The 27212-nt window shown below is 45.6% G+C and overlaps 1 protein-coding gene across 1 annotated transcript in view; it reads left to right on the plus strand.

Annotated features, from left to right (window-relative positions):
- Window positions 1-3956: 3956 nt before the first annotated feature.
- LOC134936141 (gastrula zinc finger protein XlCGF17.1-like) overlaps window positions 3957-27212 on the plus strand; it is a 48859-nt gene continuing 25603 nt past the window's right edge. The window contains exon 1 of the mRNA XM_063931058.1: window positions 3957-4115. The gene's annotated coding sequence lies outside the window, so the exon portion shown is untranslated. The remainder of the gene's footprint in view (window positions 4116-27212) is intronic.

Raw genomic sequence — 27212 nt, forward strand, 5'->3', positions numbered from 1 at the left:
GATAAAATCACAGAATTTGGGGGTAATTTTGCTCCTACGGTATTATTAACCCCAATAACAATCATTTACACTCATTTCCAGTCTATTCTGAACACCTCCCACCTCACAATATTGTTTTTAGGCCAAAAGGTTGCACCAAGGTCGCTGGATGGCTAAGCGACACAAGTGGACAACACAAATACCTGGCCCATCTAGGAGTGGCACTGCAGTGTCAGACAGGAGGGCAGATATAACAAAAAAGGCCCCAAACAGCACATCATGCAAAGAAGAAAAAGAATTGCAATGAGGTAGCTGTATGACTAAGCCAAGCGACACACACAATTGGCCCATCCCGGCGTGGCACTGCAGTGGCAGACAGGAGGGCAGATATCAAAAAAAGGCCCCTAACAGCACATGATGCAAAGAAGAAAAAAAGGTGCACCGAGGTTGCTGTAAGCCTAAGCTAAGTGACACAACCACCTGGCCCATCTAGTAGTATCACCCAGTGGCTGATTGGGCCACAATTGTTCGGTCCACTGACAGCATCTCCAGCATGCTCCAGTCACTTTAAAAAAAATCTGCAATTGGTGGACTTATACGGCAGTACCCCAGGACTAATACAGCAGTACCCCAGGACTCATACGGCAGTGTCACACAGGATGGCACTTTTCAAAAACTAGGCCCCAAACAGCACCTCATGCAAAGATGTCGAAGAGGTGCAATGAGGTAGCTGTATGACTTATGGGCCCTACTCACTGGCCGAGGTGCCCGACGGCCGATACGGCCGACGAGCGACCCGGCGGCGGGGGGGGCAGTGACGGGGGGAGTGAAGCTTCTTCACTCCCCCCGTCACCCGGCTGCATTGAAGTGCAGGCTAATATGGACGAGATCGTCCATATTGGCCTGCATGCACAGCCGACAGGAGACCAGCGATGAACGAGCGCGGGGACGCGCATCGTTCATCGCTTAAGTCTCCACACTGAAAGATATGAACGAGTTCTCGTTCATTTATGAACGAGATCGTTCATATCTTTCAAAATATCGGCCAGTGTGTAGGGCCCATAAGCCAAGCGACACAAACAATTCCAACTGGAATTATACATCAAAATCACTGGAATTAATTGGCAAGATCACTGTAATTAATAATTGTAAATCACTGACATTAATTGGCAAAATCACTGTAATTATACGTCCAAATCACTGGAATTAAATGGCAAAATCTCGCTATCGCCTGCCTAGTGAAGTGGAATGTAGATGGGATTTGGTATCGGGGACACAATACCTCCATCAATTGTCTAAATCCCACTGCACTAATGGCGGATACCGGACGCACGTCTAACACCAACATAAGTGTCAAGGCCTCAGTTATGAGGGCTTCCATCGTCATGTGAAGCTGAACCACTAGTCATGAACATAGGCCAGGGCCTCAGCCGTTCCTTGCCACTCCGTATCGTAAATGGCATATTGGCAAGTTTACATTTCTCCTCAGACCATTTCAATTTCTTTTTTTGGGTCTTTTTACTGAACTTTGGCTTTTTGGATTTTACATGCCCTCTACTATCACATTGTGCATCGGCCTTGGCAGACGACCTTGATGGCATTTCATCGTCTATGTCATGACTAGTGGCAGCAGCTTCAGTACGAGGAGGAAGTGGTTCTTGATCTTTCCCTATTTTATCCTCCAAATTTTTGTTATTATAAGTTATAAGTTATATAAGACAGTATGCGGCACAGGAATGACTGATGGCCAGGACACTACCACTGGTCTGATGCAGCACAACACAACAACACTGTAAGGGACTTGTGGTTATTATTATTATTATACAGCAGCAGTGGACATATAGCAGCAGCGTATACCACTGTGACTGCCTCGTCACTTGAATGACTGATGAGACAGGACACTACCACTGGTAACATAGTAACATAGTATCTGAGGTTGAAAAAAGACAATTGTCCATCGAGTTCAACCTATTTGTGGTCTCCCATGCATGATGATTTGACTAAAGTTTCTGACTGATGCTGCTGTCAGCCGTTACATTTTATCCCTATTTATAGTAACTATAATGCATGACTATGCACCATACCCCTGGATATCCTTATCCATTAGGAATTTATCTAACCCATTCTTAAAGGTGTTGACAGATTCCGCCATTACAACTCCCTCGGGCAGGGAATTCCAAACATGTATTGTCCTTACCGTGAAAAAGCCTTTACGCCGTATTGTGCGGAATCTCCTCTCCTCTAACCTGAGCGAGTGTCCACGAGTCCTCTGTGTTGCTCTAACCAAAAACAGGTCCCGCGCAAGCTCTGTGTATTGTCCCCTTATATATTTGTAGATGTTGATCATATCCCCTCTTAGTCTCCGCTTTTCCAATGTAAACATGCCTAGTCTTTCAAGCCTTTCCTTGTATTCCATCGTCTCCATGCCCTTAATTAGTTTGGTCGCCCTCCTCTGTACCTTTTCAAGCTCCAGGATATCCTTTTTGTAGTACGGTGCCCAGAATTGTACACAGTATTCAAGGTGTGGCCTCACTAGTGATTTATATAACGGGAGTATAATACTCTCGTCCCTAGCATCAATACCCCGTTTTATGCATGCTAATATCTTATTAGCCTTCTTTGCTGCAGTCCTACTTTGGGTACTACTGCTTAGCTTGCTATCTATGAGGACACCTAAGTCCTTTTCCAGTACAGAATCCCCTAATTTTACCCCATTTAGTAGGTAGGTGTAATTTATGTTCTTGTTACCACAGTGCATTACCTTACACTTGTCTGTGTTGAAGCGCATTCTCCATTTGGCTGCCCATGCTTCTAATTTAACTAAGTCGTTCTGAAGAGACTCGGCATCCTCCTCTGTATTTATAGCCTTACACAATTTGGTATCATCTGCAAAAATTTACACCATGCTCTCTAGACCTTCTGTTAGGTCGTTAATGAAAATATTGAACAATAGCGGTCCTAATACTGAGCCTTGCGGCACACCACTTAGCACTTCAGTCCAAGTTGAAAAAGATCCATTAACCACAACGCGCTGCTTCCTCTTATCTAACCAGTTTTTGACCCAAGTGCATATTGTGCTTCCTAGCCCTGATTCTTGTAGCTTGTAGATAAGACTCATGTGTGGTACAGTATCGAACGCTTTGGCAAAGTCTAAAAAGATTACATCCACGTCTTTACCCTGATCTAGGTTTGCGCTTACTGTTTCATAAAAGCCAAGTAAGTTGGTTTGACAGGATCTGTCCTTCATAAACCCATGTTGATTCCTTTTAATGACCTTATTGGTTTCAAGGAACTTCTGAATACTATCTCTTAGAATACCTTCCAATACTTTCCCCACTATAGATGTAAGACTAACTGGTCTGATGCAGCACAACACAACACCACTTTATGCAGCTACACTGGATATATGGCAGCAGAGGACACCAACACTGTGACTGGCTGGACTGATGCAGCACAATACACTGACTACATTGGACTGGACAGCACAACACAGCACAAGACTCGCCACCCCACTTTCCCGCCCCCACACAGACACTGATCACTGAGGACACATCCTCTCAATACATTCTCCGAGACTGGAGTGAAAATGGCCGCAACGCGCGGCTCCTTATATGGAATCCAAATCCCGCGAGAATCCGACAGCGGGATGATGATGTTTTGCCACGTTCGGGTTTCCGAGTCAGGCGGGAAAACCCGAGCCGGGCTCGGGACCGAACTCGGAAGGCAAAGTCCGGTAGGGTCCGGTTCTCTGAGAACCGAACCCGCTCATCTCTAATGAGGACACGTCTGTAAATATACTTTACACTGTGCAGAGAGTGTAACATGCAGTGTAGATTAGGAAGCTGCATCTGCTATAAAAGAGGAAGTGGGTGTAAGCAGTCACATGCAGAGGACATCAGCTGTGCTGGAGGAATGGGCAGTTTCCCTATTTTGTACTCTCCTGATATAAAGTGTGTTCATTATACCAGTGTCTGTGTGCGGCAATACAGCTGCTTCCAGTGTGAGGAACTGAGGAGACTGAGTATAACAAAGGGCTTGTTCTGGGGTCTTCTGCTCTCTGAAACCTGCATTTCCAGCACCTGTACCTGTGATATCTCTGTGGAATCCATCCCGAGGGCTTTATTCCTAACCTCCTGGTAATGTTCTCTGTATATTCATATTCTCAGTATGTGTATCTGATTGTGCAATTGATGTTTGTAAGACTGCAGACTGTGGGTCATTCCGAGTTGATCATAGCTGTGCTAAATTTAGCACAGCTACGATCATTCACACTGACATGCGGGGAGACGCCCAGGACCGGGCTAGTCCGCCCCGCATGTCAGTGCTGGCCCCCCCTCGCATAAGTGCAAAGGCATCGCTCAGCGGCGATGCCTTTGCACTTCAAGAGTAGCTCCCGACCAGCGCAGCTTTAGCGTGCTGTCCGGGAGCTACTCGTCACTCCCCGGCCCGCAGCGGCTGCGTGTGATGTCACTCAACCGCCGCAGCCCCCCCCCAACGGCCCGGCCACGCCTGTGTTGGCCGGACCGCTCCCCTTAAATGGCGGCTTAACGCAGTCATCCAGCCCCCTCCCGCCCAGCGACCACCTCTGCCTCAGAGGCGATCGCTAGGCAATGACGGCCTCCATGCGCCGGCGCACTATGGCGCCAGCGCATGCGCAGTACCAACCCGATCGCTGCGCTGCGACAAACTGCAGCGAGCGATCGGGTCGGAATGACGCCCTGTACTCTATGGGTATTCAACATGCGGCATCCAGCTGCTGTGGAACTATACATCCCAGCAATCCCTGCCACAGTTTTGCTATTAGAGCATGATAAAACTGTAGCTGGGCATGCTGGGATGTGTAGTTCCACAACAGCTGGAGGGATGCATGTTGAGTAGCCCTACTGGACACACATCTACAGTATGTCTTAGTGTGTGTTTAATATATATTATTATTTATATAGCACACACATGTTACACAGCACTTTACAAGGAACATTTGCCCATTCCCATCAGCCTCTGCCCCAGTGGAGCTTACAATCACTGTGTCATGAAGTCACGCAGTGGCTGCCCAGTGCACTCTGGGACCTACAGGGCCCTTGGGTGCTTAGGTTGCCTTGTGGGAAACCAAGACCTGATTTTGAAATTGATTTGACCCGGGAGTCCATCTGCAAATGCACAAACCAGCGGCGGTCTCTGGGAGGATTCCGTGACGCTTCTACAGGGTAACACCAGCAACCCTATGTGGTGGAGACCCGGCGGATGGAGAGAAATACATACGAAAATGCAGTAAAAACTAGAGATGAGCGGGTTCGGTTTCTCGGAAACCGAACCCCCCCGAACTTCACCCTTTTTACACGGGTCCGAGGCAGGTTCGAACCTTCCAGCCTTGCTCGGCTAACCCAAGCGCGCCCGAACGTCATCATCCCACTGTCGGATTCTCGCGAGATTCGGATTCTATATAAGCAGCCGCGCGTCGCCGCCATTTTCACTCGTGCATTGGAGATGATAGGGAGAGGACGTGGCTGGCATCCTCTCCGTTTATTGTTGAACTTGATTGCTTTATTGCTTAATTGTGGGGAGGACTGGGGAGCAGCTGTTAGGAGGAGTACAGTGCAGAGTTTTGCTGATAAGTGACCACCAGTTTTATCCGTTCTCTGCCTGAAAAAAATGCTCCATATCTGTGCTCAGTGTGCTGCATAATATATCTGTGCTCTCACTGCTTAATTGTGGGGACTGGGGAGCAGCTGTATTATATAGCAGGAGTACAGTGCAGAGTTTTGCTGACAGTGACCACCAGTATACATTGTCTGCCTGAAAAACACTCCATATCTGTGCTCAGTGTGCTGCTTTATTGTGGGGACTGGGGACCACCAGTATAATTAATATTATATAGGAGGAGTACAGTGCAGAGTTTTGCTGACACAGTGACCACCAGTATACTATAGATAGCAGTACGATACGGAAGGCCACTGCTGTGCCTACCTCTGTGTCGTCATTCATTAAGTATACTATCCATCTACATTTTATACCTGTGGTGCATTTTAGTTTTGCAGTTTGCTGACACAGTGACCACCAGTATACTATATATATAGCAGTACGGTAGGCCACTGCTGTACCTACCTCTGTGTCGTCATCCATTAAGTATACTATCCATCTACATTCTATACCTGTGGTGCATTTTAGTTTTGCAGTTTGCTGACACAGTGACCACCAGTATACTATATATAGCAGTACGGTAGGCCACTGCTGTACCTACCTCTGTGTCGTCATCCATTAAGTATACTATCCATCTACATTCTATACCTGTGGTGCATTTTAGTTTTGCAGTTTGCTGACACAGTGACCACCAGTATACTATATATAGCAGTACGGTAGGCTACTGCTGTACCTACCTCTGTGTCGTCATTCATTAAGTATACTATCCATCTACATTCTATACCTGTGGTGCATTTTAGTTTTGCAGTTTGCTGACACAGTGACCACCAGTATACTATATATAGCAGTACGGTAGGCCACTGCTGTACCTACCTCTGTGTCGTCATCCATTAAGTATACTATCCATCTACATTCTATACCTGTGGTGCATTTTAGTTTTGCAGTTTGCTGACACAGTGACCACCAGTATACTATATATAGCAGTACGGTAGGCCACTGCTGTACCTACCTCTGTGTCGTCAAGTATACTATCCATCCATACCTGTGGTGCATTTCAGTTGTGCGCAGTAAATATAGTAGTAGGCCATTGCTATTGATACTGGCATATAATTCCACACATTAAAAAATGGAGAACAAAAATGTGGAGGTTAAAATAGGGAAAGATCAAGATCCACTTCCACCTCGTGCTGAAGCTGCTGCCACTAGTCATGGCCGAGACGATGAAATGCCATCAACGTCGTCTGCCAAAGCCGATGCCCAATGTCATAGTAGAGAGCATGTAAAATCCAAAAAACAAAAGTTCAGTAAAATGACCCAAAAATCAAAATTAAAATCGTCTGAGGAGAAGCGTAAACTTGCCAATATGCCATTTACGACACGGAGTGGCAAGGAACGGCTGAGGCCCTGGCCTATGTTCATGGCTAGTGGTTCAGCTTCACATGAGGATGGAAGCACTCATCCTCTCGCTAGAAAAATGAAAAGACTTAAGCTGGCAAAAGCACAGCAAAGAACTGTGCATTCTTCTAAATCACAAATCCCCAAGGAGAGTCCAATTGTGTCGGCTGCGATGCCTGACCTTCCCAACACTGGACGGGAAGAGCTTGCGCCTTCCACCATTTGCACGCCCCCTGCAAGTGCTGGAAGGAGCACCCGCAGTCCAGTTCCTGATAGTCAAATTGAAGATGTCACTGTTGAAGTACACCAGGATGAGGATATGGGTGTTGCTGGCGCTGGGGAGGAAATTGACATGGAGGATTCTGATGGTGAGGTGGTTTGTTTAAGTCAGGCACCCGGGGAGACACCTGTTGTCCGTGGGACGAATATGGCCATTGACATGCCTGGTCAAAATACAAAAAAAATCAGCTCTTCGGTGTGGAATTATTTCAACACAAATGCGGACAACAGGTGTCAAGCCGTGTGTTGCCTTTGTCAAGCTGTAATAAGTAGGGGTAAGGACGTTAACCACCTCGGAACATCCTCCCTTATACGTCACCTGCAGCGCATTCATCATAAGTCAGTGACAAGTTCAAAAACTTTGGGTGACAGCGGAAGCAGTCCACTGACCACTAAATCCCTTCCTCTTGTAACCAAGCTCCTGCAAACCACACCACCAACTCCCTCAGTGTCAATTTCCTCCTTACCCAGGAAAGCCAATAGTCCTGCAGGCCATGTCACTGTCAAGTCTGACGAGTCCTCTCCTGCCTGGGATTCCTCCGATGCATCCTTGAGTGTAACGCCTACTGCTGCTGGCACTGCTGTTGTTGCTGCTGGGAGTCGATCGTCATCCCAGAGGGGAAGTCGGAAGACCACTTGTACTACTTCCAGTAAGCAATTGACTGTCCAACAGTCCTTTGCGAGGAAGATGAAATATCACAGCAGTCATCCTGCTGCAAAGCAGATAACTCAGGCCATGGCAGCCTGGGCGGTGAGAAACGTGGTTCCGGTATCCATCGTTAATTCAGAGGCAACTATAGACTTGATTGAGGTACTGTGTCCCCGGTACCAAATACCATCTAGGTTCCATTTCTCTAGGCAGGCGATACCGAAAATGTACACAGACCTCAGAAAAAGACTCACCAGTGTCCTAAAAAATGCAGTTGTACCCAATGTCCACTTAACCACGGACATGTGGACAAGTGGAGCAGGGCAGACTCAGGACTCTATGACTGTAACAGCCCACTGGGTAGATGTATTGCCTCCCGCAGCAAGAACAGCAGCGGCGGCACCAGTAGCAGCATCTCGCAAACGCCAACTCGTTCCTAGGCAGGCTACGCTTTGTATCACCGCTTTCCATAAGAGGCACACAGCTGACAACCTCTTACGGGAACTGAGGAAGATCATCGCAGAATGGCTTACCCCAATTGGACTCTCCTGGGGATTTGTGACATCGGACAACGCCAGCAATATTGTGCGTGCATTACATCTGGGCAAATTCCAGCACGTCCCATGTTTTGCACATACATTGAATTTGGTGGTGCAGAATTATTGAAAAAACGACAGGGGCGTGCAAGAGATGCTGTCGGTGGCCCGAAGAATTGCGGGCCACTTTCGGCATTCAGGCACCGCGTACAGAAGACTGGAGCACCACCAAACATTCCTGAACCTGCCCTGCCATCATCTGAAGCAAGAGGTGGTAACGAGGTGGAATTCAACCCTCTATATGCTTCAGAGGATGGAGGAGCAGCAAAAGGCCATTCAAGCCTATACATCTGCCCACGATATAGGCAAAGGAGGGGGAATGCACCTGACTCAAGCGCAGTGGAGAATGATTTCAACGTTGTGCAAGGTTCTGCAACCCTTTGAACTTGCCACACGTGAAGTCAGTTCAGACACTGCCAGCCTGAGTCAGGTCATTCCCCTCATCAGGCTTTTGCAGAAGAAGCTGGAGACATTGAAGGAGGAGCTAAAACAGAGCGATTCCGCTAGGCATGTGGGAATTGTGGATGGAGCCCTTAATTTGCTTAACCAGGATTCATGGGTGGTTAATCTGTTGAAATCAGAGCACTACATTTTGGCCACCGTGCTCGATCCTAGATTTAAAAAACTACGTTGTATCTCTCTTTCCGGCAGACACAAGTCTGCAGAGGTTCAAAGACCTGCTGGTGAGAAAATTGTCAAGTCAAGCGGAACGTGACCCGTCAACATCTCCTCCTTCACATTCTCCCGCAACTGGGCGTGCGAGGAAAAGGCTAAGAATTCCGAGCCCATCCGCTGGCGGTGATGCAGGGCAGTCTGGAGCGAGTGCTGACATCTGGTCCGGACTGAAGGACCTGCCAATGATTACTGACATGTCGTCTACTGTCACTGCATATGATTCTTTCACCATGGAAAGAATGGTGGAGGATTATATGAGTGACCGCATCCAAGTAGGCACGTCAGACAGTCCGTACGTATACTGGCAGGAAAAAGAGGCAATTTGGAGGCCCTTGCACAAACAGGCTTTATTCTACCTAAGTTGCCCTCCCTCCAGTGTGTACTCCGAAAGAGTGTTTAGTGCAGCTGCTCACCTTGTCAGCAATCGGCGTACGAGGTTACTTCCAGAAAATGTGGAGAAGATGATGTTCATCAAAATGAATTATAATCAATTCCTCCGTGGAGACATTCACCAGCAGCAATTGCCTCCAGAAAGTACACGGGGACCTGAGATGGTGGATTCCAGTGGGGACGAATTAATAATCTGTGAGGAGTACACAGTGAAAGGGGTGAGGAATCGGAGGATGATGATGAGGTGGACATCTTGCCTCTGTAGAGCCAGTTTGTGCAAGGAGAGATTGATTGCTTCTTTTTTTGGTGGGGGCCCAAACCAACCAGTCATTTCAGTCACAGTCGTGTGGCAGACCCTGTCGCTGAAATGATGGGTTTGTTAAAGTGTGCATGTCCTGTTTATACAACATAAGGGTGGGTGGGAGGGCCCAAGGACAATTCCATCTTGCACCTCTTTTTTCTTTCATTTTTCTTTGCATCATGTGCTGTTTGGGGACAATTTTTTGTAAGTGCCATCCTGCCTGACACTGCAGTGCCACTCCTAGATGGGCCAGGTGTTTGTGTCAGCCACTTGTGTCGCTTAGCTCAGCCATCCAGCGACCTTGGTGCGCCTCTTTTTTTTCTTTGCATCATGTGCTGTTTGGGGACAATTTTTTTGAAGTGCCATCCTGCCTGACACTGCAGTGCCACTCCTAGATGGGCCAGGTGTTTGTGTCGGCCACTTGTGTCGCTTAGCTTAGCCATCCAGCGACCTTGGTGCGCCTCTTTTTTTCTTTGCATCATGTGCTGTTTGGGGACAATTTTTTTGAAGTGCCATCCTGCCTGACACTGCAGTGCCACTCCTAGATGGGCCAGGTGTTTGTGTCGGCCACTTGTGTCGCTTAGCTTAGTCACACAGCGACCTTGGTGCTCCTCTTTTTTTCTTTGCATCATGTGCTGTTTGCGGACAATTTTTTGGAAGTGCCATCCTGCCTGACACTGCAGTGCCACTCCTAGATGGGCCAGGTGTTTGTGTCGGCCACTTGTGTCGCTTAGCTTAGCCATCCAGCGACCTCGGTGCAAATTGTAGGACTAAAAATAATATTGTGAGGTGTGAGGTGTTCAGAATAGACTGGAAATGAGTGGAAATTATGGTAATTGAGGTTAATAATACTATGGGATCAAAATGACCCCCAAATTCTATGATTTAAGCTGTTTTTTAGTTTTTTTTGAAAAAAACACCCGAATCCAAAACACACCCGAATCCGAGAAAAATTTTTCGGTGAGGTTTTGCCAAAACGCGTCCGAATCCAAAACACGGCCGCGGAACTGAATCCAAAACCAAAACACAAAACCCGAAAAATGTCCGGTGCACATCACTAGTAAAAACCCAGAAAACTGGGTTTTACGGCATTTTCACTTTAGTACATCCGGCTCCTTGTGTCTCTCTTACTGAATGTGCTGTTTAAAAGTGGCGGCCTCTCTTAGTTGGGAGATTACTCCTGATAGATTATTGTTTATATCATTTGTGGCTGCAGGCCTGACCAAATTGTTCAGGGGGTAACTGCTTACCACATATAAACATACATGTTATCATGTATGTATTATATGTGCTGGCTGGCTCCCCCATGGATAGGGTACGTTGAGTGTATCTGGCGCCATGCGGCACCCGGGAATCAGCGTAAGGTATCGCACACTCCTAAACTTGGCCCCAGACTCCTGTGATATTAACCAATGGGAGTCTGAGTCTTAGAAGGACTGTGTGAAGCCTTATGCTGATTCCCGGGTGCCTCATGGCTCCAGTGCATCTGATACCCGGGGGAGCCAGCCAGCACATACAGTGGCAAACGCAGGATTTCCAGAAGGGAGTTTCCAAATGCAATCCACAATCTCCCTCTCTGCGGAACATGGAATATAGTATTAATATTTAACACTAAAGATGGTCTATAGTATAGCGTACCTCCCAACTGTCCCGATTTCAGCGGGACAGTGCCGCTATTCGGACACTGTCCCGCTGTCCCTCCCGCGGGTCGCAGTGTCCCACGGGCGGGGGCGGGGCAGTTGGAGGAGGCTTTGATCACCCTCTGCTCTGCAAAGCAGCTGGGGATCACTGAATAGATGCCGTGCGCGTATGCTGGGAGGGGAGCAGGGGGCTACCCAGCTGGGAAGGGAGTGCTGGGCACGCCCCCAAAATGTTGAAAATGGGTCCGTGGCACTCAGCCACGCCCACTCACTCGAGGCCATGCCCCTTTCACAGTAAGCAACCCCCCCTTTTCGGTTCGCGCATGGCTTCGCTGCGCAGGGGTCCCTCTTGAAAGTTGGGAGGTATGAGTATAGGCTGTATCAAACATATTGAAATAATATAAATAAGTAGTCAGAAAAAGGTTAAAAATACTATAATAAATACACAAACATAATAGAACCAGTCCTGCACTTTATAAGCACACATTCTCCCACCTCATGGTAAGACTCCTGTCTCTTCTTCCTGGTAGCTACTCTCTGGTCCAGTGCACTGATTGAGGATTCAGAACCACACACACAGCATACTTGGTAGAAGAAGCTGCTACCACTGGGCATATGCAGCAGCTCTGCTCTGTCCCTTACACTGCATCATGTGGCAGCAGCTTTAGTAATCACATTATATACCATAGCTATTGTCAGAATTTGAGCCACTTGCAAAGAGGAGGGGGGTTTCCAGGCAACCGGACCCCCCCCCCCCCCCTGCGTTTGCCTATGACATATATTACATACATGATAACATTCCCCCCTGCACTATCTAATAACCTTGGTTACTAAACATCAGTATGCACCACAGTCGGTGATAAATGGCAGCTTTGTCTGATAATTCTAAAACATCAACAGAAATAAATGATACGCAGGCCAGGATTTACATCTATTCCTAAAACTGTTTATACTTGAAACTAACAGTCACAAGTGATCATCAGCTTTGACAAACCTCTCCTCACATATGTCCTCATACACTGTGGCCAAGGGAAACAGCCCCTCTCTGCTCGCCAGGTTCAGGGCGACTTGTTGAGCATCTTTCTCACTCACAATGTGCATCATAATCACAGAAATAAAGCAATGGAGAGCGAGAGAACCACTTACACCCTACACCCTAGCACCTAAATCCTGAGATTTTGCTCGTGAAGGTGCATCACCCCGGGATTTAGGTAGGTCTGAATGTAAGTGACCCAGTACCAGGGGCGTTTTTAGAGAGTAGTGGACCCGTTTGCAGCCTCCGTTGCGGGCCCCCTCCTCTCCAGCAGCGAGTAGGCTCTGGTATAACATCCGAGTCTGCAATACATGCGCAGGTCTCCGGGAACATGGCGCCCACGCCTTGTTCCTGGGGACATCTCTAGTATGCATGCGCAAATAACTTGGGAATGGCTGCCATGGGACTCAGGATGGGTAAGCATAATATATGGGTGCAGGGTGCGCGATGAAGGCCCACTGGAACCAGGAGCCTATATGCATCGCATACACTGCATCCATCCATAGCGATGCCTATGCCAGGACTATGTCCCGGGTCCGCGACCTTGCTCCCGACAAGGGTCATGGTGCTGAGACCTGGGAATTTGCTGACATGCTCGACTCGGCACATTCCTGGGCAGCATAAACTAGATTGCAGTCATAGGCGTGCACAGCACATTTTATTAGGGGGTGCACTGTTGGAGGGGTGTGTCTAGCACCGCCTCTTGGCCGTGTCTAGCACCATCTATTGAAGGTCAACATAATATAAAATATCCACCCTTGTACCAATCCTGATAAAGCAGATATATTGTCAGATGTTGTGGTGTGCACCAAACAAACACCCCTGATGGCACTCGCTGCAATTACACTGCTCCTCCTCAGCCTGGTCTGGCTCCCCCTCTCTTTCCCCTGCAAGCTGCAGCAGCTTACTTACAAGTCAGTCACTCACTGACACTGACAGTCACAGACTAGTACTACTGCTGCTGCTGGAAAAACGAGTGACGTGTCAATGCTGCTGCCGACCGCCTGCCAGTATTGAATTTGTCTTCCTTAGAGGAACGCTGGCTGCATGCTGATACTCATCAGTGGCTGGCGTTGGCATAGAATAGAAGGAGAGAGATGGGCATGTGGCGGGTGGGCGTGCGAGCAGCATGATGTCATCACGTCACATCACGCTGTTTTTGTACATGGAGGTGGAGCTGGGAGTTTGAAAGCCGGTGGCAGTGGCACCCTTGATTAACCCAGGCATCCGGTCAGTAATGCAGTCCTGACAGGGTGCAACGCAGAGGGGACAGTAATCAGCCTGCTCGGCGATCGCTGCATCAGGCATCTGAGATCGGATTGCTGGACATTAGGGGGTGCCTGTGCGCACCAGACACCCCCCTGCGCACACCTTTGATTGCAGTGATCAATCTGATATACACTATATGGACAAAAGTATTGGGACATCCGATCATTACATCAATACGAAAAGTAATGACATTGTATTCAAATACATATACACATCAATATGGAGTTGGTCCCCCGTTTGCAGCTATAACAGCTTCCACTCTTCTTGGAAGGCTTTCCATAAGATTTTGGAGTGTTTCTGTGAGAATTTATGGCCATTCATTCTGTGGAGCATTTATGAGGTCATGCACTGATGTTGGATGAGTTTGTTTGGCTCACAATCTCTGTATCTTAATATCCAGGTCATCCCAAAGGCATTCCAAGGGGTTGAGGTCAGGGCTTTGTGCGGGCTAGTCACGTTCTTCCACACCGAACTCAACAAACAATTCAGACCTGATTGCAGTAACAAAATTGTTCTCCACTGCAGGGTAGGCAGTTATAACATGTGCAGAGAGAGTTAGATTTGGGTGGGTTATTTTGTTTCTGTGCAGGGTAAATACTGGCTGCTTTATTTTTACACTGCAATTTAGATTTCAGTTTGAACACACCCCACCCAAATCTAACTCTCTGCACATGTTATATCTGCCCCCCCTGCAGTGCACATGGTTTTGCCCATTGAAGAACAATTTTGCTGCTGCCATCAGGTCTGAATTAGGCCCAGTGTGTTTATAGTCCTTGCTTTGTGCACTGGGAAACAGTCATGTTGGAATAGAAAAGGGCCTTCCCCAAACTGTTGCTACAAAGTTAGATTCATCACTTTTCAAGAATTTATTACATCTGAGACCATATGGCATATAGACGCTAGGTGGATGGGAGCATATCAGTATGTTAATGCAATATTAGACCAATTAGCACACTTGTCAGCATGCACTATTGATTGCGATGTCGGACTGCCTGTTTCAGATGAGTATGATTACATGTGACTATGATTAAGCAGCAATATTGTGAACTGCGCAATTGTATAGCATGGAAAACTTATACTAGATACATCTGCTAGATAAGAGCAACATTGTTTAAGCAGTAATAATTCTGGCAGTGTAATTTTATAAAGAAATCATACTCACTGGAGACATCTGCTGGATGAGAACAGTATTGTATAAGAAGTAATATTTCTATTTGTGTAAGATGGAGAAAGCCTGATCACTAGTGACATCTGCTGGATGAGAGCAGTATTGTTTAAGTAGTAAAATTTCTATTAGTGTAAGAAGGAGAAATCATGCTCACTAGAGACATCTGCTGGATGAGAGCAGTATTGTATAAGAAGGAATATTTGTATTTGTGTAAGAAGGAGAAATCATACTCACTAGAGACATCTGCTGGATGAGAGCAGTATTGTATCAGAAGGAATATTTGTATTTGTGTAAGATGGAGAAAGCCTGCTCCCTAGGGACATCTGCTGAATGAGCTCAGTATTGTATAAGAAGTAATATTTCTGTTTGCATACATACAGGGCGATTTTTTCCCTCTTTTCTAAGTGATCGGTCTAGCTCTACGTCACTCGAACCACTATTTAAAATAACCTTTTTATTTTGGTTTAGCACACATCGCTATGTGTGTATGGACGATCTAAACACCGGGAAGTTCAAGGGAAATCGCCTAGTCTAAATCACTTAGCACAAACGTTAAGCACAAATCTCAACCAGTGTATGACCCATAAGAAGGAGAAAGCCTGCTCACTAGCGACATCTGCTGGGTGAGAGCAGTATTGTATAAAACTGAATATTTCTATTTGTGTAAGAATGAGAAAGCCTGCTCACTGGGGACATCTGCTGGGTGAGAGCAGTATTGTATAAGTAGTAATATTTCTATTTGTGTAAGAAGGAGAAATCATACTCACTAGAGACATCTGTTGGATGAGAGCAGTATTGTATAAGAAGTAATATTTGTATTTGTGTAAGATGGAGAAAGCCTGCTCCCTAGGGACATCTGCTGGATGAGAGCAGTATTGTATAAGAAGTAAAATTTGTATTTGTGTAAGATGGAGAAAGCCTGCTCCCTAGGGACATCTGCTGGATGAGAGCAGTATTGTATAAGAAGTAAAATTTGTATTTGTGTAAGATGGAGAAAGCCTGCTCCCTAGGGACATCTGCTGGATGAGAGCAGTATTGTATAAGAAGTAAAATTTGTATTTGTGTAAGATGGAGAAAGCCTGCTCCCTAGGGACATCTGCTGGATGAGAGCAGTATTGTATAAGAAGTAAAATTTGTATTTGTGTAAGATGGAGAAAGCCTGCTCCCTAGGGACATCTGCTGGATGAGAGCAGTATTGTATAAGAAGTAATTCTATTTGGGTAAAATGAAGAAATCCTACTCACTAGGGACATCTGCTGGATGAGAGCAGTATTGTATAAGAAGTAATTCTATTTGGGTAAGATAGAGAAAGCCTGCTCACTAGAGACATCTGCTGGATGAGAGCAGTATTGTATAAGAAGTAATATTTCTGTTTGCATACATACAGGGCGATTTCTTTCCTCTTTTCTAAGTGATCGGTCTAGCTCTACGTCACTCGAACCACTATTTAAAATAACCTTTTTATTTTGGTTTAGCACACATCGCTATATGTGTATGGACGATCTAAACACCGGGAAGTTCAAGGGAAATTGCCTAGTCTAAATCACTTAGCATAAAAGTTAAGCACAAATCTCAACCAGTGTATGCCCCATTAGAAGGAGAAAGCCTGCTCACTGGAGACATCTGCTGGGTGAGAGCAGTGGCCCTCATTCCGAGTTGATCGCTCACTAGCTGCTTTTAGCAGCAGTGCAAACGCTATGCCGCCGCCCTCTGGGAGTGTATCTTAGCTTAGCAGAAGTGCGAACGAAAGGTTCGCAGAACTGCTACAAAAAAAGATTGTGCAGTTTCAGAGTAGCTCCAGACTTACTCCTAGCTAGCGATCACTTCAGTCTGTGTAGTTCCTGTTTTGACATCACAAACACGCCCTGCATTCGGCCAGCCACTCCCCCGTTTCCCCAGGCACACCTGCGTTTTTACCTGACACACCTGCGTTTTTCAGCACACTCCCGGAAAATGGTCAATTGCCACCCAGAAACGCCCATTTCCTGTCAATCACTCACCGATCAGCAGTGCGACTGAAAAGCGTCGCTAGACCTTGTGTGAAACTGCATAGTTTTGTGTGAAAGTACGTCGCACGTGCGCACTGCACACCATACGCATGCGCAGAAATGCCGCTTTTTCAGCTAATCGCCGCGCTGCGACCGAAAGCAGCTAGCGATCAACTCGGAATGACCCCCATTATTGTATAAAACTGAATATTTCTATTTTGTGTAAGAATGAGAAAGCCTGGGAAATCTGCTGGGTGAGAGCAGTATTGTATAAGACATAATACCTGTATTTCTATTTGTGTAAGATGGAGAAAGCCTGCTCACTAGTGACATCTGCTGGATGAGAGCAGTATTGTATAAGTAGTAATATTTCTACTTGTGTGAGCTGGAGAAAGCCTGCTCACTGGGGACATCTGCTGGATGAGAGCAGTATTGTATAAGTAGTAATATTTCTGTTTCTGTGACATGTAAGATTTCTATTTGTGTAAACCTGCTCACCAGAGACATCTGTTGGTTGAGAGCAGTATTACAGTGTGTAACTTTATGTCAAGGCTTATCATCTAGCAACAGCTGGTGGGCGTAGACAGCAAGCTTCTGGATTCTGCGCTGAATGTTGGGAAAGTGATTCGTTTTTCATTTCCCTGCTGACACTAGCCATGAAGCAGCACATGCGCACTGAGAAGGTCTCATACACGGCAATCATGTGCTCAACCAATAGCAGCTGAGCGCGCAGCTGTTTGACTGAAGCAGATTTTCTCTCGGCACTGCAGATAAAAGATGCAGGGACAGTTTCTGTCACTGACCTACTCTCACCTTACAATAAAGTGCTTGTGTCTGTCTCCTCTACATCTCCTTCATCAGAAGAGTAATAAATAGTAGAAAAGAAGGCAAGAGTAATAAATAGTAGAAAAGAAGGCAAGAGTAATAAATAGTAGAAAAGAAGGCAACATCATTCTGTAAAACTGAAGACCGGTTACCTCAGAATCTGAGACAGGCCGGCGGTAAATTTACTAAGTGGAGGATTTGAAGTAATTTAATACTCACAAGAACACCCTGCATGAAAGGTAGTATTTAAAGTTCATTTAACTTTCCATCGATCCCCAGTGGCATCGCTGTAACAGGATGGCAATGTGCCCTGTTCTGGGTATGGCCCGTAAACTAGTGACAACATGATGCCATGCCTAGAGGGCGGGGCTACCAGCTTTGATAAGTAAAGCTCCATGAAGAACACCCCAGGCAGCTGTACAGGCTCCACAGCACCTGTCCAGGCAGCTATCGGGTGTTCTGGATGGATCTGCAGTAATTTTACTGGCTGCATGGTATCACAACAGGAACCCTGCAAGCAACATGCTATTTCCATGGGGCAGTGACGGTGTTGTCCCCAGGGCTGTGTATCCTTGCAATGGCACAGGTTGCACATCCATAGTCATGGCCCTGCCCAGTGGTTTCTAAAGCCCTGAGTTAGATATAGTACAAAAAACTATTTTTTTAATCATGGGGATCATCCATCAATTTCATAACCAACTGGGTTATTCAGCCTAGGATGAGAGTGAACAATAGAGAGGGAATGGAGACTTGGATTGGGCTGCAGAGAATTCATGGGGTATCCCCTGTGGACCCATCTGATTCACAGCCATGCCCTCTGTCGCGGGAGGGCAGGGGCCAGGGCCTATGGCAATGTTTGTTACAGCAGGACACTACAGTGCAGCTGCTCACCATGTTTTGACTGATGCAGCAGCAGCTGCTGGTGGCAGGTGGGTAACGGGGCCTGGCAGCTACTGACCCTGGAGCAATGCATTACTGGGAAATAAATTCCATGAGATACTGCAGAGGGGTCAGAGTAGCATGGACTGAGCTCTGATTGGAGTCCCCAGGCTTTCATATTCTTGCCTAGTGTTTCAATCTCCTTGTTACACCTGTTTAAGATTAATTAGATTGTGTTTACCAACACTTTCAATAATTCATAGCGCGGGAGCATCTGTGTCATGGCTGTGGTTATTTGTGAATCCGGACTTGGACTAGATACTGGGTCTGGACTTGAGAGCTGAGGGCAGAATTGGGCAGGCTTGAGATATCTCCTACTCATGCAGACATGGCAGGTTGGCTAACAAGTCTGGAGAGGAATGTGGTAGGTGACCAGCTATATGGGATGTCACCGGTTGATGGATGTTCAGGAGCCGGTTAATCAGAACGCTGGGATTAGCTGAACCAGTGAAGCATGTCTTCAGAACGCTGGGATTGCCTTGACCAGCGAAGCAGGTTTTCAGAACACTGGGATTATCTGAACCAGCGAAGCAGGTTGTCAGAATGCTGGGATTAGCTGAACCAGCGAAGCAGGTTTTCAGAATGCTGGGATTGGCTGAACCAGCAAAGAAGGTTTTCAGAACGCTGAGATTGGCTTGACCAGTGAAGCAGGTATTCATAATGCTGGGATTGGCTTTCCAGCAAGGCAGATTTTCAGAATGCTGGGATTGGCTTTCCAGCAAGGCAGGTTTTCAGAATGCTGGGATTGGCTTTACAGCAAGGCAGGTTTTCAGAATGCGATTGGCTTTCCACCAAGGTACTAATGCCACAATGGTATGCAGAACAGTCCCTCAGGAACACTGGGAATGACTTGCCAGTGAACCTGGATATGCTGCTGTGTTTATGCAGTAGCGGCCCTTTAAGAACACCCAGGGAGTCAGGTAGAGCTGAAGATGGAAACTGCACTCTATTACCATCAGGAGATTCAGGAGTTCACAACAGGCTGAAAGACAACAGTTTGCCAGTGCTGAAACTTGGGATTTATACCCCTTGCTGGCTGCTGACAGGACAGGAGAATCACATGATGGGAAGGAGACTCTGGATTTGGCCTAGGATGATCAGATGACCAGGAACTGTCATGGCGACGTCCATTGCTGGTTTTGGAGGGAACTCCGGTGTGGTGTTTACATGGACAGTCAGTAATAGCCGCAGGCTCTGAGAGCACAGGGAGCTATATCTGGTGACCACTGGAGTCAGAGAGGCATGTAGTATAATGACAGCATGGACAATCCTCAATCATTGCTGTTCAGGCACAGCATGAAAAGACGCTGAATTCAGCATTCACACAGAAGGCTAATCAACACAAGTATAGCTCTTACCTTCCAGACAGTGAACTCCGCACACAGGGAACTCATGGTATCCCAGCAAGCATAAAACACGCAGGATCCAGGACAGATAGCAGAGGTAAGTCACCAAACGATAGGAATTTAGACAGGATTGTGACAATTTGAACAGATAAGCTCCTCACTCATTTCGAAGGTTGCTGGTTGAAAAGTAGGAAAGATCTTTGGTCATAAACCCTGAGCCAACTTAACAAGGCAGCAGCGATATACACCCAGGTGCCCCCCACACACAGAAAAATCACCAGCATGAGTTGTAAACTCCTATCTCTGTGTTTGTTTTAGTTGAGTTTTATTGCATGCTCTGTAACTGCGGTTGGGGTGTTAGGATCATAGTTGCCGACTTCTGGGCTGCTCTCTCCGGGAGAGAGCAGCCCATCGGCTCAGCAGGGGGGGCGGGCAGTGAGGTGACGTGACAGGGGGGTGGGCCAGAGGCGGAACGGAGGCGGGCCAGAGGCGGAACGGGGCATGGCTTCTGGGCCGCGTCATTTAAGCCACGCCCCCGCTGTGTAATGCCGCGATTACCGGCATTATACAGCAGGGGGCGTGGTTATGATGATGCGATTCAACAAGAATCGCGTCATCGCCTGCCCGGACCACCCACTTTACTCGTTAAGTGGGCGGCGGGCAGGGGGTGACCCGCGGATATCGGGAGACTTGCCTGCTCTTCCGGGGGACCGGGAGGGTCACCCGTTTTTCGGGAGCCTCCCGGCCATTCCGGGAGGGTTGGCAAGTATGGTTAGGATTGATTGCAATTATCAGACACACATGGATACTTACCATTCTTAAGGAAAGATGCTAGGCTGAACACTGTTGTCTTAGAAGGGTTGGTTTAAAAGGGTTAAGAAAATATTACGATACAGACTTACCAAGAATTTAAACAGGATGAAAACAGACAGAAACATCCCACCAACGCTGTAACACAACAGCCACCCTTCCTCTCATCATCATTCAAAATCATCAATGCATCATTTAAGCGTATGTATAGATCTTTCAAACTATAATCCTCATTACTTCTAAGAACAGAATGCAACCAATTTTGTCTAAAACCAGTTATATTGTGATTTGAATGTGACTGCCTTAATGCCTCAAAAGTAAGTATTCATCTTATGCATATTTGTCTTTTATACACTATGAAAAGACATCCCCAATACGTTAGTTCAGACACTGCCAGCTTGAGTCAGGTCATTCCTCTTATTAGACTCTTAGAAAAGAAGCTTGACAAATTGAAGAAGGATCTGAAAGGAAGCGAGTACGCTAAGCATGTCGGACTTGCAGATCAAGCCAGTGATGTGCGGTAGGGTGAGGCAGGTGAGGCATAGCCTTTTCTGTCATACTTACGTTTAAACCAGAATTTTGACTGAATAAAATATATGAAAAATACTGATAATTTGTTTGAAATATCTTCTTTGCATTAGAAACATAGAATTTGTCGGCAGATAAGAACCACTTGGCCCATCTAGTCTGCCCCTTTTTTTTTTTTGTTTACATTATTTTTATCTCTAACCTTATTTGATCCTTATTTCTTTGTAAGGATATCCTTATGTCTATCCCATGCATGTTTAAATTGCTCTACTGTCTTAGCCTCTACTACCTCTGATGGGAGGCTATTCCACTTGTCCACTACCCTTTCTGTGAAATAATTTTCCCGCAAATTTCCCCTGAACCTCCCCCCCTCCAGCCTCAGTGCATGTCCTCGTGTCCTATTGCTTCTCTTCATTTGGAGAATGTTTCCCTCCTGGACTTTGTTAAAACCCTTGATATATTTGAAAGTTTCTATCATGTCCCCCCTTTCCCTTCTCTGCTCCAAACTATACATATTGGAGGTCATTCCGAGTTGTTCGCTCGCAAGGCGATTTTAGCAGAGTTGCTCACGCTAAGCCGCCGCCTACTGGGAGTGAATCTTAGCATCTTAAAATTGCGAACGAAGTAATCGCAATATTGCGATTACACACCTCGTAGCAGTTTCTAAGTAGCTTCAGACTTACTCGGCATCTGCGATCAGTTCAGTGCTTGTCGTTCCTGGTTTGATGTCACAAACACTCCCAGCGTTCGCCCAGACACTCCTCCGTTTCTCCGGCCACTCCTGCGTTTTTTCCGGAAACGGTAGCGTTTTTTCCCACACGCCAATAAAACGGCCTGTTTCCGCCCAGTAACACCCATTTCCTGTCAATCACATTACGATCGCCAGAACGGTGAAAAAGCCGTGAGTAAAATTACTAAGTGCATAGCAAATTTACTTGGCGCAGTCGCAGTGCGGACATTGCGCATGCGCATTAAGCGGAAAATCGCTGCGATGTGAAGATTTTTACCGAGCGAACAACTCGGAATGAGGGCCATTGAGATTTCTTAGTCTTTCTGGGTATGTTTTGTGATGTAGGCCATGCACCATTTTAGTTGCCCTCCTTTGTACAGTTTCTAATGTATTAATATCCTTTTGAAGATATGGCCTCCAGAACTGAATACAGTATTCTAGATGAGGCCGTACCAATGACCTATACAGTGGCATTATTACTTCTTTCTTTCTGCTGCTGATTCCTCTCCCAATGCAGCCAAGCATCTGACTAGCCTTCCTCATTGCCTTGTTACATTGCTTACCTGCCTTTAAGTCATCTGAAATAGTGACTCCTAGATCCCTTTCCTCCTCAGTAGTTTCCAGTATAGTGCCATTAATACTATATTTAGCTTTAGGATTTTTGAGACCCAAGTGCATGATTTTGCATTTTTTGGCATTACACTGTAATTGCCAAACTCTTGACCATTCCTCTAGTCTACCTAGATCCTCAATCATTTGTTTTACCCCACCTGGTGTGTCTACCCTGTTGCATACCTTTGTGTCATCTGCAAAAAGGCATGCTTTCCCTTTAATGCCATTTGCAATGTCACCAATAAAGATATTAAAAAGCACTGGTCCAAGTACAGATCCCTGGGGTACTCCACTGGTAACATTTCCCTCCTGTGAATGCACTCCATTTACCACAACTCTCTGTTTTCTATCCTTCAACCAAGATCTTATCCATTCAATAATCCTAATATCCAATCCCAAACTTTCAAGTTTATTTAGCAGTCTGCGATGTGGAACAGTGTCAAAAGCCTTACTAAAGTCTAGATAAGCTATATCCATGGCTCCACCGTTATCCATCACTTTAGTCACACAATCAAAAAAGTCAATAAGATTTGTTTGACGTGATCTCCCCCCAGTGAATCCATGCTGTTTGGGATCCTGTAAATTGCCGGATTTGAGATAATCTACAACTCTTTCTTTTAAGAGAGTTTCCATCAATTTCCCTACTACTGATGTAAGACTCACTGGTCTGTAGTTGTTTGTCTCTTCCTTGCTTCCACTTTTGTGCAGTGGGACTACGTTTGCTCTTTTCCAGTCCTCTGGAATTACTCCTGTAGCTAATGACTGGTTGAATAATTCTGTCAATGGTGCATTATTCTAATAATTTTTATAGCCCAATCTCTGGAATAAAAAGTCTATGGCAGGTGAGGCAGTGCCTCACCTGGGTATCCTTTCCACACATCTATAATCAAAACTCACCATATTTCCAGGAGTTTATAATGCTGCACCTGTGTATAATGCCCAGATGTACGCTTTGGCTCATATATTGCATGTAAATCTGGCTCTGGGGTTAGCCAGTGCCTCCTGAGCCACTTAGCTCACCGCACGTCCCTGGATCAAGCACTTCATTGGCTTTGCCAGGATTCAAGGGTTGTCAATCTCTTGAAATCAGATCCCTATTTTTTGGTGACCATACTTGATCCTAGGTTTAAGTCCTAATTTGTATTTTTCTTTCCGATGGACACAAATCTGAGGAGATGCAAATAGCTGTTGGTGAGCAAATTGTCAGCTCAAGAGGCAACATCTCCTCCTTCAGTTTCCCTGACACCTGCAGCTGCAAAGAAAAAACAAAATTTTCCTCAGAGACCCACTGGTGGTGATGCAGATCAGTAAGGAACAACTTTTGACACCTGGTCCAGACTGAAGGAGCTGCCTACAATTACTGACATGTCAACTGACACTGCATATGATACGGTCACCATTCAAAGAATGGTTGATGCTTATTTCAGTGATAGCATCCAAAGTTGCATGCCAGATAGTTCATTTTTAATACTGGCAGGAAAAAAGAGGCAATTTGCACAAACTGGCTTTGCTTTACTTAAGTTGCCCACCCTCCAGTGTGTACTCCAAAAAAGTTTTCAGTGCAGAAGACCGCAAATGACTAACAGTTTATTACATCATGACGATTTTCACCTTCTAATTACAATTTATACCATTACAAAAGGCAGATTTCTCAGGTTAAGAAGAAATTGTTCAAATGAATCCACATTCAAATTCAGAAGTGAAGAGCTAGTCTGTAGGTGGTATTGTAGATGATATACGAATAAATACATGAAAAAATCATTGCAGCTGCCAAGGTTAAAAGGAACTCTGACAAGAAAACCGACAAGATATGCTGTATCGAAAATTACAGTATTGTACAGAATGGAACATTCTCAAATTCGTCCTACAAAACATTAACATAATAACATAGTTTCTGAGGTTAAAAAAAGACAATTTGTCCATCGAGTTCAACCTGTTAGTGATCACCTATTGTCACGATCTAGGTAATTCCTTATCAGTATTTACCTTCCAAATGCCTCCTGAGACTGTCCCAGTGTTCCAAGCCTGGATTCTATCTGCACTGTCTGTGTGCAGCACGCTGCATCTCATTGTCTCAAATCTCTTTACTATGATTCTGGCAGCTTCATGGTTAAAGCTCACATTCAAGTTACAAACAATCTTTCCCTCCAAAAGCTAACATGGGCGCAGCCATGTTTTCCTAGTCACATGTTACCTTTCAGCCTATCAGCTGCACTCTGATCTCAGCCTAATTATCCAGCAGCTGCACTCTAGGTCTCTGTTTAATCAGCCAGCCAATCCCTGTTTCCCAGCTGGTATAAATATCTTGTTCCTGGGGTGGAAAGATGTCAGTGCTTCAATTGTCTTCAGTGATTCCAGTGTGCAGTTCTCCCATGGACTTTCTCTGCAGTACAGCCTGACTCCCTGGTGATTTCACTCTGCAGTGTAACCCGGCACTCCAGTGATTAACCCTCTACAGTCTAACCTGATTCACCTGTGTTTGAACTCCGGCTTTCCAGCAGCCATTCTCCAGCTTCTTCTACAGCTCTCCAGCGATCCCCAGCATCACTTCATGCTTCACCTGTGCTTCTAAGTACAATAGTGCATTTCTATCTGCGAACCCCAGCTTCACTCAAAGTTTACCAACGATCCCCAGCATCACTTATGCTTCACCTGTGCTTCTAAGTACAATAGTGCATACCACTTATACCTCAGATTACTGGTCACAACCAGTAATATTTCAGAGACTCACTTGTCACTGTTTTGTTTGGTTGCACATTATCTGACTTTTCGTTTAATAAAAGCACTTAAAGATATTCTTGTTGTCGTGGTCACGCCCTCCAAAATTCAAGTACCCGTCAGCCCCTACAACTGAGGCTCCCAGTCACGGTCACCAGCCCTCAGTTGTGACACCTATACTGTAATATTTTTAAGACTCATTTTAACTGTGGTGAATTTTTGCCATTATGGCTGTTCCTTATTTATTTATTTAATTACTATAGTTCATGATTTACCCACCATAACCCTGTATATCCTTGTGCATTAGGAATTTATCTAGCCCATTCCTAAAAGCGATGACCGAGTCCGCCATTACTACCGTCTCAGGCAGGGAATTCCAAATACGTATTGTTCTTATTGTGAAGAAACCTTTCCTTCTCTGTGTGCAAAATCTCCTCTCCACTAACCTAAGCGGGTGTCCACGTGTCCTTTGTGTTGATCTTACCAAAAACAAATCCCCCACTAGCTCTGTGTATTGACCCCTTATATATTTGTAAATGTTAGTCATGTCCCCTCTTAATCTCCTTTTTTCCAGCGTAAACATGCCTAGCAAGCCTTTCCTCGTATTCTAGCATCTCCATCCCCAAGATCAATTTGGTAACTCATCTCTGAACCTTTTCTAGTTCAAGGATATCCTTTTTGTAGTATGGTGCCAATAATTGTACACATTATTCAAGATGTGACCTCACTAGTGATTTATATAATGGGAGTATACTGTATCTATAGTATTTATATAATGACATGTTCTATTGTTGGATCCAGAACTTAAGCATGATCTGGAACCATACTCATAAGCTGGTGCATAGCCACAAATGTAAAGTATATCTTAGTACAAAGTCATTTTGTCCAAACTACCAAGAGAAATGCCATTTCAAGGGACTTGTTCCTTTGTGGATATTGGAAAGTCTGCACACACATGGTCAAAAGGGACACAGTGGAAGATCACTTTAACAAATAATATTTAATCAATTGCAGTACCACGGCAGGGATTTACTATGTGTAATGTATATGTGTAAAAATAAATGTGTATATGACCACTCACCCTTAAAAGCAACACATTTGGAGCAAATTGGTAACAAAAAACATGCTTCTCCAGATCTAAAAAATAAAAAGGTAACTTCTGTGACAAAACTCCATTAATTCCACAAAGACTCTTGGAAAGATCTTAAAACTTTTGGTCTGAAAGAAATACAACTGGGCATTAGAGGAATGTTACATCTCTGCCATTTATCATGTCTGGCTTGCAGTACCTCTGTGCTGCCAGAGGTGCTGCTGTTCTTTGTCTGGCATGTGGTACCTCTGTGCTACCATGTGTTTAGCCTGCAGTACAGCTATGCTGCCAGAGGTGCTGCTCTCAGAGAGCAGTAGTTCTGTTTGCATCCCAACTTGTCCTTATTAGCTGGAACACTCTGTACCAGGGATGTCAAACTCAAAATCCCAACCGGGACGAATAATCAAGGTCTAAGTTTTGTGTGGGCCGCAAGAAAAAAAAATTCTTGTATGCAATTTTTAAAGGTTTATTAGAAAGACCAACAATAAAGTATAATCAAAGAGAGGTCAAGTATTGGGAAGAAAACAACTGTAACAGTGTGAGCTGGGAGCTGTGTTATTCCCCCTCATTTCACTGTGCGGTCCCCTCTCCTGTATAATACATATCAGTGTGAGC

The sequence above is a fragment of the Pseudophryne corroboree genome, chromosome 6 (assembly GCF_028390025.1).
Source record: "Pseudophryne corroboree isolate aPseCor3 chromosome 6, aPseCor3.hap2, whole genome shotgun sequence".
Lineage (NCBI taxonomy): Eukaryota > Metazoa > Chordata > Amphibia > Anura > Myobatrachidae > Pseudophryne > Pseudophryne corroboree.